Source organism: Ammodytes marinus (genome assembly GCF_949987685.1).
Source record: "Ammodytes marinus genome assembly, chromosome: 23".
NCBI lineage: Eukaryota > Metazoa > Chordata > Actinopteri > Uranoscopiformes > Ammodytidae > Ammodytes > Ammodytes marinus.
Window position 1 is genome coordinate 20,084,172 of NC_137227.1, and position 10,475 is coordinate 20,094,646.

Consider the following 10,475-nt stretch of genomic DNA (forward strand, 5'->3'; position numbering starts at 1 on the left):
TCTCCGTCTTAGCAGGAAAACGTCCAAACAGGTTTTTCAATCAATCTTGCGTTTGTATATTGCTTTATATATAAATGTGTGTGTGTGTGTGTGTAATTAAGCAGGTGTCTCTTAATAAGCTTAATAGAATAAAGAGTTGTCCTAACCCTAACCCTGTCCACGGACTGTATACAAAGGCTGGAGTAGGTACAAAAACACACTCACTTTAGGACAATAGCTCGTCAGCTGTGGTTGACAGGCAGCATCACTGTTCCTGTCTGCTATTGGCTGAGACAGATACAGAGGGGTCGAGAGTCAAAACTGTTTCTTAAATCTGTTTGTCTAATCTGAAGAGGCATCAGTAACGTCACACACGCAGAAAACTAGCTGAGTAAGCCCTAAAAAAGGTGTTTCTACTTGTCTAACAGGCATATGTATAATTACAGTTCATAAATGGCTGAAATCCATTAAAGGCCTACTTCACCGGTTTGAATATGAAGGTGTATTGAATTCTGAGATCCTATGTAGTATAAATGTGCAAACATTTTTTAAATCGGTTCATCCTAGCCTGAGAAAAGGCAGAAAGAGTGTTTTTTTAACCCTATATTTCTCTTTCTCGTGACATCACAGAAAGAGAAATATAGGGTTAAAAAAAACGTACTTTGTAAATATTACTGTGATGTCACAGTAAAAGACATCACAATAATATTTACAAAGTAAGTTTTTTTTTAACCCTATATTTCTCTTTCTGTGATGTCACGAGAAAGAGAAATATAGGGTTAAAAAAAAACACTCTTTCTGCCTTTTCTCAGGCTAGGATGAACCGATTTAAAAAATTTTCGCACATTTATACTACATAGGATCTCAGAATTCAATACACCTTCATATTCAAACCGGTGAAGTAGGCCTTTAAGTAGTGTGAGTGTCAGGGCTTTGGTTTGGTAAGCTGGGACGGATCGAAAGGTGCCATAACATGTCATGATGTTTTCGACAATTTTAGCCAATTTACAGCTGAAAGTTAGCTTTAAAAAAAAGTACCAATTCATTACACAAATATCTGACATTAATCAAGTGTTGTATATGAACAGCAAAATCAAAGATAGAGAGAGAGAGAGAGAGAGAGAGAGAGAGAGAGAGAGATAGAGTGAGTCAGATAGATAGATAGATAGATAGATAGATAGATAGATAGATAGTCAGATAGATAGATATGAATACCAGTGTGTTACAAGAATTAAACATGGGTGAAAATGTAACTAAGATATGAAAAACTACAGTCCTTTAGCTAATGAAAAGGCATAGCGTGGATAGAGAAAATATCATGGTGATCCCAGTCCCCCCCCACCCCACCCTCCCTCCCTCTCTCTCTCTCTCTCTCTCTCTCTCTCTCTCTCTCTGTTTATTAATTCATAAATGCGTCCTCAAAGGAAAAGCTAGGTAGCAGCTTGAGCGTGTTTCACTTTTACAGTGAAACAGCTAGCAGGAGATCGTCAGACAACATGATGGGATATATACCATCGACGTACAATGCCGTTTGTGGACCCTGAATAGGTATGTAGTGTGTGTGTGTGTGTGTGTGTGTGTGTGTGTGTGTGTGTGTGTGTGTGTGTGTGTGTGTGTGTGTGTGTGTGTGTGTGTGTGTGTGTGTGTGTGTGTGTGTGTGTGTGTGTGTGTGTGTGTGTGTGTGTGTGTGTGTGTGTGTGTGTGTGTGTGTGCTGTGTGTGTGTGTACATGTGCAGTTATTTAAGTTACTGTATATTTTTCTTCATTTGTACTTTTATTGTTACATTCCCATTCTTACTATAATATTAATATACAGCTTACAGTGTTCACTTACTTTCTTTGAATACTCATTTGGACGTGCATTACGTCATCTTTATGGAACTATAATACACCGTGCCATTCTGCATAACGAATAATATTACCTCTGATACTTTAATTTTATTTAGCTGATTTAAAAAAAGGAAAATATCTATGCTTTTAGAAATTAATATCTCATCTAATTTTATCTTTACTTTGGACTTTTTCTTAGGTAGGCCTATGTTTAGACTTGTAAGGGAGTATTTTAAGTTATTTTTAGGTCTTCCACACACTAAAACATTCCTATAATAAAATCCCTATAGTTAAAGGCCTACTTCACCGGTTGGAATATGAAGGTGTATTGAACTCTGAGATCCTATGTAGTATAAATGTGCAAAAAATAAAAAAAATCGGATCATTTTAGCCTGAGAAAAGGCAGAAAGAGTGTTTTATGGTCTCACTGTCTAACCTTACAGTTTCCTTCTTGTGACATCACAGTAAGGGTTAGGATTAACAGGACAGCTGGGCCAAGGGAAGACTAAGGGAAGACTGAGGGAAGAAAAACCTCATTCATTATATTATAATAGTTATTTTATAGTGATAGAACGCTGGTTCCGTATGGGTGAAGTATTCCTTTTATTAATGTGTTTATGGTGTTAGTAGACAGCTACAGCTCTGGAAAAAATTAAGAGACCAGTCTGGATTTTTCTTCAATCTTCATCTCTACTTTATTTAAAGGAAATGCTCTTAATGACAATATTTTTTTGGGGGGAATCTGGTAGAAATTTGGTAGAAATGTTGTCAGTAGTTTGTAAGGGCAGGGTGTCATATTGTATGGAATGATATTGGGCTATACAAATAAAACTGATTTGATTTGATTTGATTTCTATTACAAAACCAAAATGTTCATTCTACTCAAACATATGCTTATACATAGTCAAACAAGAGACACTGAACAATTTTGCGTGGTCTCTTAATTTTTTCCCGAGCTGTATATAACCTGTAGACCCTTAGACATAGACAAAGTATAACATTATAAGGCTTAGTCATGAATATGGATGTGTTTGGCATAGCAGGAGAAAAGGCAAACGGGCATATTCTGTTCCCTAGTGAATTCCTCTGTTTGACGGAAATAACAGAGTTGACATTTACCAGCCTGTAACATTTCCTTTGCCTTCACGACTTCATCCATTTTAATATAAGATGGCATCTCAAGGAAAAGGACATCTTTACTATTGGTGCCATGAGAGATGGTTAGACAATTAAAGATTCTGGAATCCTGGTCTAAAATAGTAAAGGATCTCAAAGTTTGGTGTCTCAGTAAGCTTTTACAAAAATCTCTCCATGGATGTTATTGGTTGAAAATACTTATTGTGTAATAAGAACCAGAGCATAGCCCATAGCCTCAACTAAACCGAATTTCTGTAAAGTTAATCAAACTTAAATGACAATATCTTTAATTTGGATTGATAAATCTGCCTATAACTCTTTTCAGATGCTTTACCATCATGCAACTAACTACCCATATTACATAGTTAAAAGGATTTTGTGGATTTGGGTTTAACAGCGGCTTTAATACATGATGAAGATTTATGTGACTATTGCTTTTTTTTCTCTGAATTATCATTGACTCCTTTGTCCAATCAGATGCTGTTCTGAACGTTCCATTCTACACTCAACATTCCCTGATTTCTACTGGACATTCACCACATCGGCATGGAAACCTCCCCAAATGCTTCTAATCACAAGAGAGATTTCAACCAATCCCAAAGCCCGATTCCAGAGGAGGGGGAGGAGTTTGCGGACGCCCTCGGCAACTCAGATCCCCACGACAACGCAAACTTGTGGGTGGAGCCTAATTTTAACCTAAATCAAAATCTGAGTTCCCCTAGAAACCCCCACCGAGCGACTGAGTCCTCCAGAAACAAAATGGATTATTCTGGGAATAAGGGAGTTGAGAAACCTGGGGCGACAGTTACTATGGATACTGGCAAGTCAGCAAACACCCTAGGAACCACTATGACGTCACTAGGGGATAGGGATGATGCATCGCGGCAGAAAAGCAAAATACCATCTTTGTCTCGCTCACCAACAGCCGAGAGATTGGGGAATAGCAGAGGAGAGCAAATGTTGAAACCACCACCGAACGCCAAATATGCTCCCACGCTTAGCCCCAAGATGCAAACACACAGTAATACGGCGGCAACAAGTCCAAAACCAAACCGTTTGGAACAACCTGTGACAGCCAGCAGTCCGAGACTGGCTGAAAAGGTAAAAACACTAATACTGAAGACGCCACATATTGCATCGACGACTGAACTGACAGCAAAGACTACAAACAAAATGACAGTTAGTCTGAAAATGCAAACAGGCAAGAAGGAAGATGGCGGAAAGGACATCGGCCTAGTTGCGGAGCCGCCAAAAACACTTAAACTTCCCGTAAGCCCGAGAGTCGGAAATCAGAAAGGAGATTCAGGCGTTATCAGTCCGAAACTGGCCAATCGAACCCCAACGATGACAGCCAAAACCTTAATACCAATACCGGACGCAGCAAGCATAAAAATAAATGAACAGACCAGACATGCCTCGAGGAATAGCAGTTCTTCTGAAGGAACCAAAATGACACTGCTCAGTCCAAAGAGCCCTCAACCTCAACCGAGTTCTTTAAGTCCGAAACAGTCCACACAGAGGAAGGCTACGGAAGCTAGAAACATCATCGCATCTGGTTCCAAGGAGAATCTGGATAGCAAAGATTCAAGTGTTGGTTCTGGATCCAAAACCAGTTCCAAAACCAGTTCAAATTCTAAAGCGACTAAGGACAGTCTGGATTTGAAAAGTCCGACCTCTAAAACGGCGATGGGGTCCAAAGATAGCCTAAGTGGTTCTGCCTCGAAAACCAGCTTGGGATCAAAAGATAGTTTAGACAATAAAACTAACTCCAATTCTAAAGCCAGTCCCAACTGTAGTAAATCCACGACGGGCTCGGGAGATAGCCTTGATGCTAAAAATGCAAGTGAAATCAAAGCAAGCAAAACCACTCCGGATTTCAAGATAGCTGTGGGTTCCACACCGAAGGATAACCTAGAGCTTAAAACTCAGATCCCTTTGGACTCTACAACCACAAGTTTCAATCTCAAAACCAATCCAAGTTTAACTCTGGGTTCTGAATTGAATCTTGGGTTTAATCCGGATGTCCTTTCCAGTTGTAAACCCGGGTCTACACAATCGACTTCTAAACCTTCTCTGGTGGTCACTGGCTCTAAGGTGGACCTTGTTGAAACTATCTCTCCATCGTCTTCTAAAACTGGGTCCAAAAACGACAATCCTAAGGCCACAATCGCCAGTGCAAAACCCGGTCTAGATCTTAAAGTGTGTTCAGATCCTTCAAAGCCCCTGACGCTCTCCCCTAGAACAGCTCAAGCGAGTAGGGTTCCTGGGTCCAGCCCTGGCAGAAGTCTTGGTTCTGGTCTGGCTTCACCAAACAGAGAAACCCTGAGGAGCCCGGGATCTACTTCTCCAGGTAATAACATTCACTGTATTCACGGTATGACTGTGTGTGAATGAATAGAAACTGGATCCCTGTAGAAGTCGACCAGTTTAAAAATGTTGCTGAAGACTCACTTCTTTCTGCATTGGCCTTTAACATAAGTTGAGACTTTGACACTCCTAACTTTTTTTTCTCGTTTATCTTAAATGATGTTTTGTATTGTATCTTGTACAGCACTTTGGTCGACTGATGTTTTTAAATGTGCTATGGAAATACATTTGACTATGACTTTGAGGCTTCACTTATTCAGAACTGAGATCTGCTCTTTCTTTGTTAATGGTGTAGTAAGAGATTCTGGAGAACGCTTGTTGTCAAAATCACTTTTTGTCAAAATCAGTCAATATCTCCTCACAATCTGCTACCTGTCTGTACTCTGTGCGCTAAAAAAATAATCTGGTGTTAATACACAGCCTAGGCTATTTCATAAAGAAAGTACAGTCATAAGAAAAAGAATCCCTCTCGATGACTACTTCTGCCCCACTCAATCGTGTGGTGGTGTGTACATAACAAGGCATTAAACCTGCAGTGTGTAGAATTTTGGGTTTTATTTCCTAGCAGATTTTGTAGAAAGTAATTATAATATCCATAAGTACATTTAATTTAGTGCATAATAGCTGAACATTTTTTTTTTAATTATTATTTTTTCCCTTAGAAAGGGTCTCATATATGTCCATATTTCTGCATATTTTGGACCAAGGCCTAGTGCGGCCATCTTGAAAGTGTCATAGTTGGAATGTCATCAGGTGCATTGTTTAGAATTTAGAATTGTTCTTGTCCTTGAAGGCCACTGTAGCTTCTGTTATTATTCGAAAGGGGTGGGGTTACCCAGGGAGTGTTGCATTCTAGAACTTTGTAGAACTTTCTTGATGATGTCATATTACACACTGCACCTTTAAGAGAGTTAAATAAAAACTAATGAAAAAAGTTGAATAATGTGAACAATGTCATCGCTAATAATTGTTTCCGGTTTGATTTCAGGCCCACTGGCGACATCCAGCCCCAAAATCAAAACCACTGTTGCAGCAGTTGAACTTGTTGCCGTGGAAACAAACCCGATCATCAGCCACATTAGCATGAGCACACCCCACAACACCAGCCTAACTCGGGGTCTCACCTTCGACTCTATCAACACCAACAAATCTGAGAAAATGGCCGCTACAACCAAGGAAGGACATTTGAAACCGCTTGAGACCAAAGTGACAGCTGTAGGAGCCGCGGTTTTATCCAAGGGGGCTGTGCGAGGGGTTGAAGTGACTGACAATGCACTGTGGTTGCCAGGCACTTTACTGGTCAAACCAAGTCACCTAGGAGACGGAAATGCCACCCCCGCTAGAAGTAGCAACATCCCATCTTCAAGGGCTTCAATGGTTGTTGATAGTAAGAATGAGATGGGTACGCCGGAAGATGGTCTAGGGAGTTCTACTATTTCTTCCTCTCCTTTCGCGAGCTCCAAGACAGTTAGCGAGACGGCAACAATGACCGACCCGACTGAGAGGCCCCATCTTCGGGTAGGGGAGCGGAGAGAGGTGGGCGTCCAAGTGGAGGCGGAAATGGTCGAACGATCGGTTTCAACCAGCCCTAGCCTACACAGGGGGGCAACTACTATCTCTTCCCTGATTGGTTCTCCCAGCTGTCAATCAGGTAGTTTGACCTCGCCGACCGGTCAACCCACCAATTCACATTTACAGCATGTGTGCAAGATTGATATTGAGCTCCTCAGCCAATCGGTGCTTCCGTCAGTTGTTGTTGATGACGCCACGGACAAGGCGAGCTCCCTACCGGCTTGTATGCGTAAGTACAGTTTTCAGCAAAGCCCAAAAGGCCTCAAGTCAAAGCTACGAATCGGACAAAACCAAGATGGAGATTTTAGCGCCGAAAGCATCTGGGAAGAAGTCGAGGATACAGCAGAAAGGCAGCAGCAGCAACACAACGCGGAAAATGACGAAGACGAAGAAGAGAATGGATTGATGCCACAGGACGTTGTTTGGGACGATGAGGGACGGACGTGGGAAGTGTACGGAGCGTCGGTGGATCTGGAATCACTGGGAACGGCGATTCAGTCCCACCTGGAGTCAAAGATCCGGGAGCAGAAGAAACACATCACCACTCTGAGGAAGTCCATCTGCTCCGCCAGCAGCTTCAAAGGGTCAAAGGTCAAGAAGAAGAGGAGGAAGAGGAAAGGAGGGATTCTGGGATGCTGTGGGAAGGCGCCCGCTGTGGCCGACTGAGATGTACAATTTAAAAAAAAATTTTTTTTAAGATATTTATTTTTTAAGATTATTTTTTGGCATTTTCAAGCTTTTTTAGACAGTACAGAGTTGAAATGGGGAAACAGAGAGAGAGAGAGACAGAGAGAGAGAGAGAGAGAGAGAGAGAGAGAGAGAGAGAGGGGGGAGGACATGCAGTAAAGGTCCACGGGTCGGATTTGAACCCGCGACCACTGCAACGAAGGCCGGAGCCAATATGGTCGAGCTCTATCCACTACACCACTGGAGCGCCCCCTATATTTCTGACCTTTATTTGACAATTGAGGTGCAGGGTAGCCTGGAAATCCAGACCCTGATATCTTGAACGATAGAGGGTCTGGCGACGATCAATTGTAATTTCCAACTCAAGGGGCGGCTCCTACTCGTGCATTTCAAATGCCACTGCACGCAGTTGGATAGCACTACAACCAATCAGAGCGATGCACAAGGCGACGTAAGCCCCTTTCGTTTAGCGAACAGCTGTTAAACTGTTAAATTAAACGTTTGCCGTTGTCGGTCGGCAAAATAGAACATTCCACTTACTTGCTAATGAAAGATTTGAGTGCCGTCTTCCAAATCATTAAGGGTCGAGGCCAAAGCAGTCTCAAACTCACACAACATATCCGCAGCCATCTCTGATGTTTACTATCACGGCTTCGACGTCGCATGCACGTCACTGTCGTCATCCGGTTACGTCCTCCCCAGAGTACCATATAAGGGGCTCTGGCGCGCCCGCCAGATTTCTGGCTTTCTTGATAAGCTTCAACGGAGCGTGTCCAGACCAACACGCGCAGCAAATTTAATTTGCCAGCGCCTAGTGGCAGGTCTGGGAATGCCAGGCTAGGTGCAGGGTGGAAATCGGACAAGGACTGAGCCTTAATGGTATTCCTGCTCTACCCAATACACCACAGGAGCACCCACCCCCACCACACACCTAGTTTAACAATTTAACCACATGTGATTTGCAGCACAATCACAATTTAGCTCTGATAAGCCTGCATGTATTTTTGAGATGTAAGTATGTTTTGACGTATACTTGAACGATATAAATAAAATAGCAATAAAATATATTGTATTGACATAGCGCTTTTCTAGAAACTCAAAGGCTGAACACTACTGTGGATACTTACAATGAATACCACAGCTCTGGAAAAAATTAAAGGACCACTCCAAATGTTCAGTACTCTCGGTTTACTATTTATAGGCATATGTTTGAGTAGAATGAACATTTTGGTTTTATAATATAAACTACTGACAACATTTTCTACCAAATTCCAATGCATTTTTTGTCATTAAAGAGCATTTTCAATGAGTAATGTAGAGATGAAGATTTGTGAAAAATCCAGACTGGTCCCTTAATTTTTTCCGGAGCTGTATATAAAATTGTATAACAGTCGGTATCAGTGCTACGAGACAGAGTGAGTAATACTTGAGATTCTTCCGTGTAGTCAGAGTTTTTGAAGTGGAGCGGAAAGGACAGAAGCTTCTACTGTTCACTGGCGGTAAATAAATATTTCATCCACTTTTTTTTTTCACTATTTTTTTTAAAACAAAATGCTGCAAAAACCACTCAAGCACTCTGGAAGGCACGAGTGTGTGTGTGTGTGTGTGTGTGTGTGTGTGTGTGTGTGTGTGTGTGTGTGTGTGTGTGTGTGTGTGTGTGTGTGTGTGTGTGTGTGTGTGCATAGGTGTCTGTGTGTGAGAGAGAAAGAGAGAGAGAGAGATCGAGTTGTTTTCTGGAAATATTCACAATTTAGTTTATACCCTCCTCTCTTTCCTTTGCTGTTTTTCCTTTAAAGTTGCAGTCTGCTATTCTGGAGAACGCTTGTTGTCAAAAACACTTTTTCTCAAAATCAGTGAATATCTCCTCATGATCCGCTACCTGTCTGTACTGTGTGTGCTGAACAATATCCAGTGTTAATACACAGCCTAGGGTATGTAAACGGGCATGTTGCTACAGTGAGCCCCTTAGTTTACATGCCTTTTTACAGAGCCTAGGCTGTGTATTAACATTGGATTTTACCACACATTTCCTCCATCTCCTCCCTCTTTCATAACTCTTTGCTGTAGTGAAGCCGCAGTGTTTTTAATGGAGCAGCGAGTTTCAATTATTCACAAACATTAAAGTCACGCTCATGTTAACAACAGAGTGTCTCCGCCATGTTTTATTCAGTCCCAGATTCACTGAGGGGCTAGAGTTGGTTTCTAAAATATGTTGCAGGCTACAGTTCAACTCAAAATCTTAAATATTATACGTGCACCTCTCTATCTATCTATCTATCTATCTATCTATCTATCTATCTATCTATCTATCTATCTATCTATCTATCTATCTATCTATCTATCTTACAAGAAGAATTGCATTTCTGTGTGGTTTTCCCTGATATTTTTCCGATTAGCACAAGCTTGAATTTCTAAAGCAAATAAGTATTGTACTGCTGACACTGTGAGCTGTTAGGATCAGTTATAATATTATATATAGTGCAGTGTCTCCAGTCCGCCTGTAGATGGCGCCAGAACATCATTATGAAGCTTCATATCATTTCACAGCAATGAGATGCCACTATCTTTGTCCTATCTTTGAGGTGACTTCAATAACTTCATTGTGAGCTATTAAGTAGCCTAGCAATACTACAGGGTTAAACTACTCAGTTACCATCAACCCATTGTCTGTTAGGCTGCAAGTGCTATTTCTTTATTAAGGACAAATGCATTAAAACATTGTTTCATATTATAAAAACATAAAACAGATGCCACGCATACAGGTGTTAGTCGAAACTAATTTGCAACCCCTGTCCCTGATTAGGCATCTCCTAAAAAAATTCACATGAATACAAATACAGGGATCATACATAATAGACATAAAACAAACAAAAAATAAATAAAAATAAATAAATAAAAACAAT